Raw genomic sequence first — 9,839 nt, forward strand, 5'->3', positions numbered from 1 at the left:
TAAACCTCAGACATTTAGTTTGGTTTGCTTTTTATTGTTGAAGTGTGCGGCGTCACCATGCCTAGATCAAAAGAGCTCTCTGAGGCCGTCAGAAAGAAGGCTATAGATGCCTACGAGTCTGGGAAGGGATTTAAAAAGATCTCCAAACAATTTGAAATCAATCATTCGACTGTCCGGAAGATCATCTGCAAGTGGAGAAGATTCCAAACAACTGCCAACTTGTTCAGGCCAGGCCGCCCCAGCAAGTTGAGCCTGAGAGTAGACCACAAGATGCTGAAAAAAGTCTCGAAGAACCCCAGAATGACATCACGGGACCTACAGGTAGCTCTTGCCACTGTTGATGTAAAAGTGCACGAGTCTTCCATTAGAAAGAGGCTGCACAAATTTGATCTACATGGGAGGTGTGCCAGGAGGAAACCTTTGCTGTCCAGAAAGAACATCAGGGCAAGACTAAAGTTTGCAAATGAACACCTAGGCATAGACCAGCACTTCTCGAACAATGTGCTCTGGACAGATGCTTCAAAGGTAGAGCTATTTGGCCACAGTACCAGAAGACATGTTTGGTGAAAACCAAAGACAGCATTTGACCACAAGAACCTGATACCAACTGTAAAGCATAGTGGTGGAAATATTATGATTTGGGGCAGCTTTGCTGCATCTGGGTCTGAGCAGCTCACCATCATATAATCCACTATGAATTCTTCATTGTCCCAGAGGGTGCTTGAGGATAATGTGAGGCCATCTGTCGGAAAGTTGAAGCTCAACCGAAGGTGGACCTTGCAACATGACAATGACCCTAAACATACCAGTAAATCCACCAAGGAATGGCTGAAAAGAAAGAAATGGAGGGTTCTGGAATGGCCAAGTCAAAGCCCGGATCTAAATCCCATCGAGATGTTGTGGGGGGATTTGAAACGAGCTGTGCATGCAAGAAACCCCTCAAACATCGCACAGCTGAAATAATTCTGCATGGAGGAGTGGGCAAAACTTTCTTCCAGTCGATGTCAGAGACTAGTAGACAGTTATAAGAAACGCCTACTTGAGGTTGTTTCTGCCAAAGGGGGCAATACCACCTATTAGAGCCAAGGGTGTACTTACTTTTTCCACATGCGAAATTTGCATTTATGTTTATTTAAATTATACAATGGACTACAAAATGTAAATGTTTCATGATATTTGTTATATTATATCACCTTTATCTGTCAATATTGTTGAAATGGAGATCAAATAGCTGTATGTTGAAATATGTTGAAAAAGTCAAAACTTTACATGGGGTGTACTTACTTTTTCACGTGACCGTATATATATATATTGTTATGTTTGTGGGGTCGTGATATGTCGAGTCAGGTAGATTTGTGTCTGTATCATGCTCCGACTGACATGAAAAAGAAGAAGCACCCCATGTAGATTACCAAGGCATTTTGGAGCACAATGTTCAACCTAGTGTCAGAAAGCTGGGGCTCCGGCAAAGGGCATAGGTCTTTCAGCAGGACAGTGACCCCAATCACACTTCAAAAAGCACCCAGGAATGGTTCAACACAAAACGCTGGACTGTTCTGAAGTGGCCAGCAATGAGTCCAGATCTAAATCCCATTGAACACCTGTGGGGAGATCTGAAAACAGCAGATGGGAGAAGGCACCCTTCAAATCTGGGAGAACTGGAGCAGTTTGCACAAGAAGAGTGGGCGCAACTGCCAGGGGAGAGGTGTAGGAAGCTCATTCATAGCTATAGGAAGTGCTTGACTGCAGTTACTTTGACCAAAGGCTGTGCTACCAAATATTAAGTCTCGGGTGTCAATAATTTTGTCAATGCCATTTATTGTTATTTTCTGATTTAAAAGGATATATTAAGTTCTGAATCAAAAACATAGGTTCTGTAATATTAACATTGAAATAAAGAATTGTGAAGACCAAATACTTTTGTCAATTTCAATTTATGTTTCGAGAAAATTGTGAGTTATTTGAAAAAAGTGCAAGGGTGCCAGTATTTTTGGCCACGACTGTATATAGTTTTTGGCCGTCTCTTATTTTTTAGAAATCAGGCAAATGTTGACCTTTTGAACTCAAAATTAATTGGTGGTTGAATTCAATGACCTGATATGCAAATCTTCTTCAAATGTCAAGTTAATCAGATGAAAATTGACAATTATAGAAATTTGCCCGAAGTGACCTCAAAAATAATTGTTAGTTGAATTCAGTGACCAAATGTGCAAATCCTCTTCAACTTAGTCAATCAAATGAATATTGAGGATTTTAGAAATTTGACACAAAGTTGTTGACCTTTTGGCCTATGTTGATTTGACCTTAAAATAAATAGACTTATTTTGGTGTAGTTTCATGAAGATCAATTTAAAATTGTAACATGTAGGCGATTATAAGCGAGCGGACAGACAAACAAACAAGAAGGCGTCAGGCGGTCGCCTAACAGGTAAGATGGTCGCCTAACAGGTATGACGTATGACAAAAATTGAGAGAATCAATAATTGATTGATTAATTGTGTGATTAACAATTAACAAACAAACAAATGAGACAGACTGACATATGGCGAAAATTTTCAATTTTCGTCATAACAAACGAAGCAAACTGATCAACATACTTAGTAAAACCTATCTCACCAAGTAACAAACAGACAATGGGGGAAAAATAACCGCCGTCCACCTTCGGTGGCGGAGGTAATTATTGTATCCAGATCCGGATCTTCACCAAAATCTATTCAATCTGCCCTTTCGTGTCCACCAAATTTCGTCTAAATCTGTTCATAACCTTTTGAGATACCCTGCTCACAGACAGAGGTGAAAATATAACCTCCGTCCACCTTCGGAGACAGAGGTCACAATATAAAGATGATATGACGCAGCATCAAATTCAGATTTGAGATTTAGGCACTGAGACGTGGAACATCATATTGAGATCAAACAAGTATTTTTCTCAGAAAAAGATTAAGTGCTGCTGGTAAGATTCCGTTACCTGCTGGGGCTTACAATATTCAAACTATATGTTTGAACTCAGCACTTATTGAAAAGTTTTTGCGCATTTACAAATGCGTACGAGTGATGTACATGTTTGTATTGCCTGATAATGAAGAGCTGTGTCTACAAACACCACCTACGCCTTGACAGCAACCTCTACGCTTCGGCAAATTATAATCAAAAGTTCCTTTTGCTTTTAAAACTGACGCTCGTCCATGAAGGTGATCCACCTTTCTGTATATATTTGAGGTGTCCAAATAGGTCTTGATCAATATGTTCCCGAGCCTTTTTGGCTCATCAGCTCAGAATGGGTGATTCATGTGCACCGTCTTTATCAGAACACATTTATGAGGGCAATTTCTGGAAACTACTTGACTTTTATTTTCTTGACAAGATCAAAGCTCATGGAAGAGCAAGGTGAGAGAGGGTGTAAACTCACAGTAGGGCGCAAGACAACAGTTGGAAATAATAAGCAAGGAAATAAAGAAAAGAAGAAAACAGGAGAGTAGGGGAGGAAACACTGCAACCTGCAAGTAAGAGGGTTGGTGACCCCTCTACCTTGAAAGGATACACAAGCAATGGGACCACTAAAATGGCTATTCGTAAATAGTGAATATAATTATTTGTTGATACACACCAGGTTTTGGATGTTGGCATATTACTAGCTCTGTCCATACCATACCAGATGAGAGGGTATTGTTACTTGGCAAAATACTTTTTTTTCACAAGTATGTTGATCACTCCGGTTTGTGTGTGTGTGTGTGTGTGTGTTTGTGTGTGCGCTTGTCTGTCCGCTCACTTATACTTGCCTACAGGTCACAATTTTAAAACAATCTTCACTAAAGGGTAGAGTTGGTGGTCCGACAGCATCCTATTTATTTTTGAGGTCAAAAGGTCAACATAGGCCAAAGGTCAACCACTTTCTTCAAATTTCTAAAATCCTCAAGTTTCATCTGATTGATTTGAAATTTGAATAAGATTTTCATGTCAGCTTACTGAAATGAACCACCAACCATTTTTGAGGTCAACATAGGCCAATAGGTCAACATAGGCCAAAGGTCAACAACCTTTTCAAATTTCTAAAATCGTCAATTTTCATCTGATTGACTTGAAATTTGAATATGATTTTCATATCAGCTTACTGAATTCACCCACCAATTATATTTGAGGTCAACATTGGCCAAAAGGTCAACATAGGCCAAATTACTAAAATTGTCAATTTTCGTCCGATTAACTTAAAATTTTAAGGCGATCTGCATATCAGGTCACTGAATTCAACCACCAGTTATTTTTTTAGGTCAAAAGGATGCTCTACCGAGTGCCATTCTACTTTGTTCTCTTTTGACTAGTGTCGCTGTATGAGTGATTTTTCATTTGTCTGTTTGTCTGTCTGCACAGAACGTAGTCTCCTAATTACATACTATTTAAATGTGATTACGTCTATTAATTAAATACCATTGGAAGCAAGTACTTCTATTAATTAAGTACCATCGGAACTGAGTACTTCTATTAATTATTAAGTACCATTGGAATGTGAGTACTTCTATTAATTACATATTAATTACGTACAATGACATATTAATTACTCCCACCAGGGAGTAATGCATTACTCCCTGGTGTGTCTGTGTGTGTGTGTGTGTGTGTGTGTGTGTGTGTGTGTGTGTGTGTGTTCGTGTGTTTATGAACAAGATATCTGGAAAAGTTCTGAACAGATTTGGATGAAAGTTGGTGGGGTGATTGCCCTTGGGATAAGGAAGAATTGATTCGTTTTTGGTGAAGATCAGGATATTATTCCGGATCCAGGAATTTTTTGAAGGATTGTTTACCATTGGAAGATAAGGCTCATTTTTTTTTTAACATTATCTTCTATATATTCTGTATTTAACATTGTGATATGAAAATAGTTTTCATATTTGTTGTAAATGTAGTTTAAACTCGTGGTTATGCATTAGAGCGGTGTATTTTGTTAGCAGCGTCGTCTTCAAGGTTCTTTTTTTTCTTTCTAATAAAGACATATTCTGTCATTTGAAAACCAACAAAGTGTGTATTCGGTTTCCCCGTTTCATAAAATGTATCGTTTGATACGTATAATGCTTTAAAACTGTTTTTTTCTGTTTGTTTTTTTTACCTCAGAAGAGATATCATTTATCAACATTTACCTCAGCGAATGTCAATCGTGGTGTCAGTATTTGATGAACTTATAAAGACTTAGGAGAGCTATAAGTGTGACAAGCATGTGCACGGGATTCTTCCCAGAAGAATGAGTGGTCGCATTAGCTTGTACGACTTATAAAAATGAGCGTTTTGTTTTGACGTTTGGGCCAGTTTTACATGTTGTATCCCTAAGGAATGAAACGAACGTTTTCCTGGCTTACAATTTTATTTGAAGTCACACATGCCTCAAAATACCCTCACTTATATAGAATTGAATGCTGAATCCGAAAATGTAAGTTAAATTGCCTTGTTATGTCTGTTATTAATTAAGCAAAACACCAGCACACAAAAACAAATCATGGCAAGGATCTGCAATCTCCTATTGCTCTTTCTAGTTAATGTTGAGAGGATCAATGGTGATGTGCACATGGCTTTTAGAAGATGAAATTGTTGATGTCTGATTAGGTGTGTAGACTTCCAAGCTGATATTGGTTTTAACTAGGGCATGCCCGTACAAAATTATATCCCCCCCCTCTATTTACATGAAATGGTTTGGTCCATTCGCAAAGCCAAAGCGAACGGCTTGCGAGTACGGTGACAATCCCCCCCCTCTATTTACATGAAATGGTTTGGTCCAAAGCGAACGGCTTGCGAGTACGGTGACAATCCCCCCCCTCTATTTACATGAAATGGTTTGGTCCAAAGCGAACGGCTTGCGAGTACGGTGACAATCCCCCCCCTCTATTTACATGAAATGGTTTGGTCCAAAGCGAACGGCTTGCGAGTACGGTGACAATCCCCCCCCCCCTCTATTTACATGCAATGGTTTGGTCCAAAGCGAACGGCTTGCGGAGTTTGGTAAAGAAATCGCCATAGCTCGGTAACTACTTGTCCGATTAATATGAAACCTTGAAAAGGCACATCCTCGGGTCCCCAGCAATATACCTGGCAAGTTTCAAGTATATCGGACCGGTAGTTGTCGAGAAACAGCGGTCGCATACACACACACAGACACACACACACACACACACAGAGATTACTGGAATTATAGATAGACTAGGGCATGCCCGTACGTGGGTGCCCGTTCCTTGCCAAAAAAAAAAAAAAACGCTACCCGTACGCTCTACCCCGCCGGTACGCCCGTAAACAAAAAAAACAACGCTCTTCGCTTCCGCCCTTCGCTCTGACTGAATTGGGAGAAATAATGCGCATAAGAAATCGAGAAATTATTATTTTCTCCGGAAGAAATCGAATTACGAACCGTAATGGCGCACGCGCTCGGCTCGGCTCGCTCTCACATCGGCCACGCCTACACAACAACGCGTTCTGTGATTGGCTGCCGGAAGTGCAGTCTTCACTGTCCGGAAGGTCGCAAATCGCAGTTACGATGAATCGCAAATTAGTTTTAATTAGTTTTAAAACATAGTTTAACGGCAACATAGTTTTCCAACGTGAAATAAATGAATACGCTCTCAAATGTGCCGTCCGAGGCAGAGTCTGTTCGCCACGTTCGGCACACGTGATAGCTCGCTGCTCTCTGATTGGTTGAATCGTTTTTTGGACATAGCTCGGTAACTACTTCTCCGATTAATATGAAACCTTGAAAAGGCACATCCTCGGGTCCCCAGCAATATACCTGGCAAGTTTAAAGTATATCGGACCCGTGGTTGTCGAGAAACAGCGGTCACAGACATACAGACATACAGACATACAAACATACAAACATACAAACATACACACAGAGATTACTGGAATTATAGATAGATTAGTGGTGTGCTGCAGGAGTGCTGGTGGGAGATATATATTCGGCAAATATGTGATATTGTGGATTGCAATAGTAATTATTGAGGTGAAATCCTGTTGTATGTGAAAAAGTTTTCCATGGTAAAACAGGTTTTTTTTTTGTGGGTGAACATCAACTCTTTGTAGTGTTTCTCATTGGACCTTATTTATTGTCATGGCAAAGGCTGCCTGAATTGGGAACTGGCGGAGATGTAGCTGAAATGGTACAGTCGTAATTTTGGAAAAAGCTTAAATATGATGTAACTCTCCAACAAATTAATCATCAAAATAAACTTACCAAAGAGACAATCGCCAAATGAACACACATGTATGGTCAAAAGTGATGAATTTTGGTGGGGTTTTTTCTTCATAATATTTCTCAAAAGCCAGCGCTCAGGCAATCGTCGTAAAGACTTTCGTTGCACGCATAATACGGACACTGATGTAGCCACTCAATTTCAATTGGTCACTCAATTTAAAGATTTCCTTAAAGATTTTGCGCAGCAAGTTTGGGGCAAATGCAGTCCAAGTTCTCTGGTAAGCTGGTGTGACATAGATGTAAAGTTGGGGGCAAGCACACATGTGCAGTCCAAGCTGATGTACGAGTAAAAAACGTTCAAAACGTTATATATGAATGAGATGCCCAATATTGTCTGGGATACACCAAGGTTTCTTTCTAATTTGTTATAATATTGTTGCGGTTATGCCATAAAGGCAGACCCCCTATAGTTCATTGCACGACAACATGTTGCCTGCAGTAGTTAGATATGTCTTATTGAATGTAAAGATTAGCCCTTCCCATTGTATAGTAATAGAGACCAAACATGCGTTGAGTTAGGCAGGATCTTCAAATCTTCGTTGGTTAAGGGAAGCCATAACACCAGATGTGCAGAAAGGCGTGGCCAAAAGCACGGCCCACGTGACCAATGGTGAGCCGGGAACCCGTCGCCATGATGCGACAAGCCTCAGCCAATGGGAAGCTCTGGAGCATTTTGAAGGGCGTGACCAGTTCTGATAATAGCCCACACGCAGGCATTATCATGCTCTTGCTTTTTGGGACTTCACCGAGGACACACCTGAGCTCTTGCCCCTTTCGCCACGCCCACGACGAGACCTCACTTGCTTTTGTATATCTCCCACGACACGTGTTTGGCCTTTGTGTTTTTCGTCAGCACCCATCGCGTCTGCGCCGATCTTTTGCACCATCTGGCTGACCTGCAAGCGTTGGCCTTTCGACACGACTCACCTGAGCTGAAGTTGTCTGCCTGCGTGGTAGCTGGTCCCACCTGCACTGATTTTACCTCAACCAGGCTGCACGTCACGATCGAACTACGAGACGCGCACACCATACCACGTGGTCACCAGCGAGGAATCCCAGCACGTACATTTGTACGCCCTTTAACCAGAGTGTTATTCCCTGAGTGTGTGTCAGAGTGTGAAGGCGCCAGTGAGGTTTATTAGGATAGGTAAGAATTGTTAAGGTAAATCTTCGTCTCTGTTTCTCTGTGCCTTCCAAATAAAAGGCTGTACATTTTGTTTTTACTTCCAACCTGTTCGGTACGTCTTTTCTCCATTGGCCTAGCATCATCCGGGACCGAATTTGGCTAGACTCAGGTCCATAAATCTCGTGGGGTAACGCCGCTTTCCACACCGTGCAAAACCGCTCGGCATCCAGAAGGTGTGGGAAAGTGAGGGTTCGATCGCCGTCTTCGGTGACGTGTGCACCTTGCACTTGACCCTCCCGCAACAAATTGTTGTTAAGGAGTGGGATAAATTTGGAACCCTCCCGGCCCCTCATACTTCGGCTGCACCCCGTAACAAATTGTTGTCAGGAGTGGGGATCCGACCGTCCCGCAACAATATATATATATATAAATATATATATATATATAAATATATATATATATAAATATATATATATATAAATATATATATAAATAAATATATATATATAAATATATAAATATATATATATAAATATAAATATATATATATAAATATAAATATATATATATAAATATAAATATATATATAAATATAAATATATATATATAAATATATATATATATAAATATATATATATATATATATATATATATATATATATATATATATATATAAATATATATATACTATAAGTATATAATATATATATACTACGTAGCCAAAAGTATGTGCATACCCGAACATCACACCCGTATGTACTCGTCGAACATCTCATTCCAAAATCATGGCAATTAATATGGGGTTGTTCCTTTGCTGCTACAACACCCTCCACTCTTCTGGAAAGGCTTTCCACTATATGTTGGAACATTGCTGCAGGGATTTGCTTCCATTCAGCCACAAGAGCATTTGTGAGGTCGGGTACTGATGTTGGGTGATTAGGCCTGGCTCGCAGTGGGCGTTCCAATTCATCCCAAAGGTGTTTGATGGGGTTGAGGTCAGGGCTCTGGGCAGGCCAGTCAAGTTCTTCCACACTGATCTCGACAAACCATTTCTGTTTGGACTTCGCTTTGTGCACGGGGGCCTTCCCCAAACTGTTGCCACAAAGTTGGAATCACACAATTGTCTAGAATGTCATTGTATGCTGTAGCATTAAGATTTCCCTTCACTGGAACTAAAGGGCATAGCCTGAACCATGAAAAACAGACCCAGACCATTATTCCTCTTCCACCAAACTTTACAGTTGGCACTATGCATTTGGGCAGGTAGCGTTCTCCTTGTATCCGCCAAACCCAGTTTCGTCCGTCGGACTGCCAGATGGTGAAGCGTGATTCATCACTCCAGAGAACACGTTTCCACTGCTCCAGAATCCAATGGCGGCGAGTTTTACACCACTCCAGCCGACGCTTGGCATTGCACATGGTGATCTTAAGCTTGTGTGTGGCTGCTCGGCCATGGAAACCCATTTCATGAAGCTCCCTACGAACAGT

This window comes from Myxine glutinosa, chromosome 12 (genome assembly GCF_964187855.1).
Source record: "Myxine glutinosa chromosome 12, kmMyxGlut1.1, whole genome shotgun sequence".
NCBI lineage: Eukaryota > Metazoa > Chordata > Myxini > Myxiniformes > Myxinidae > Myxine > Myxine glutinosa.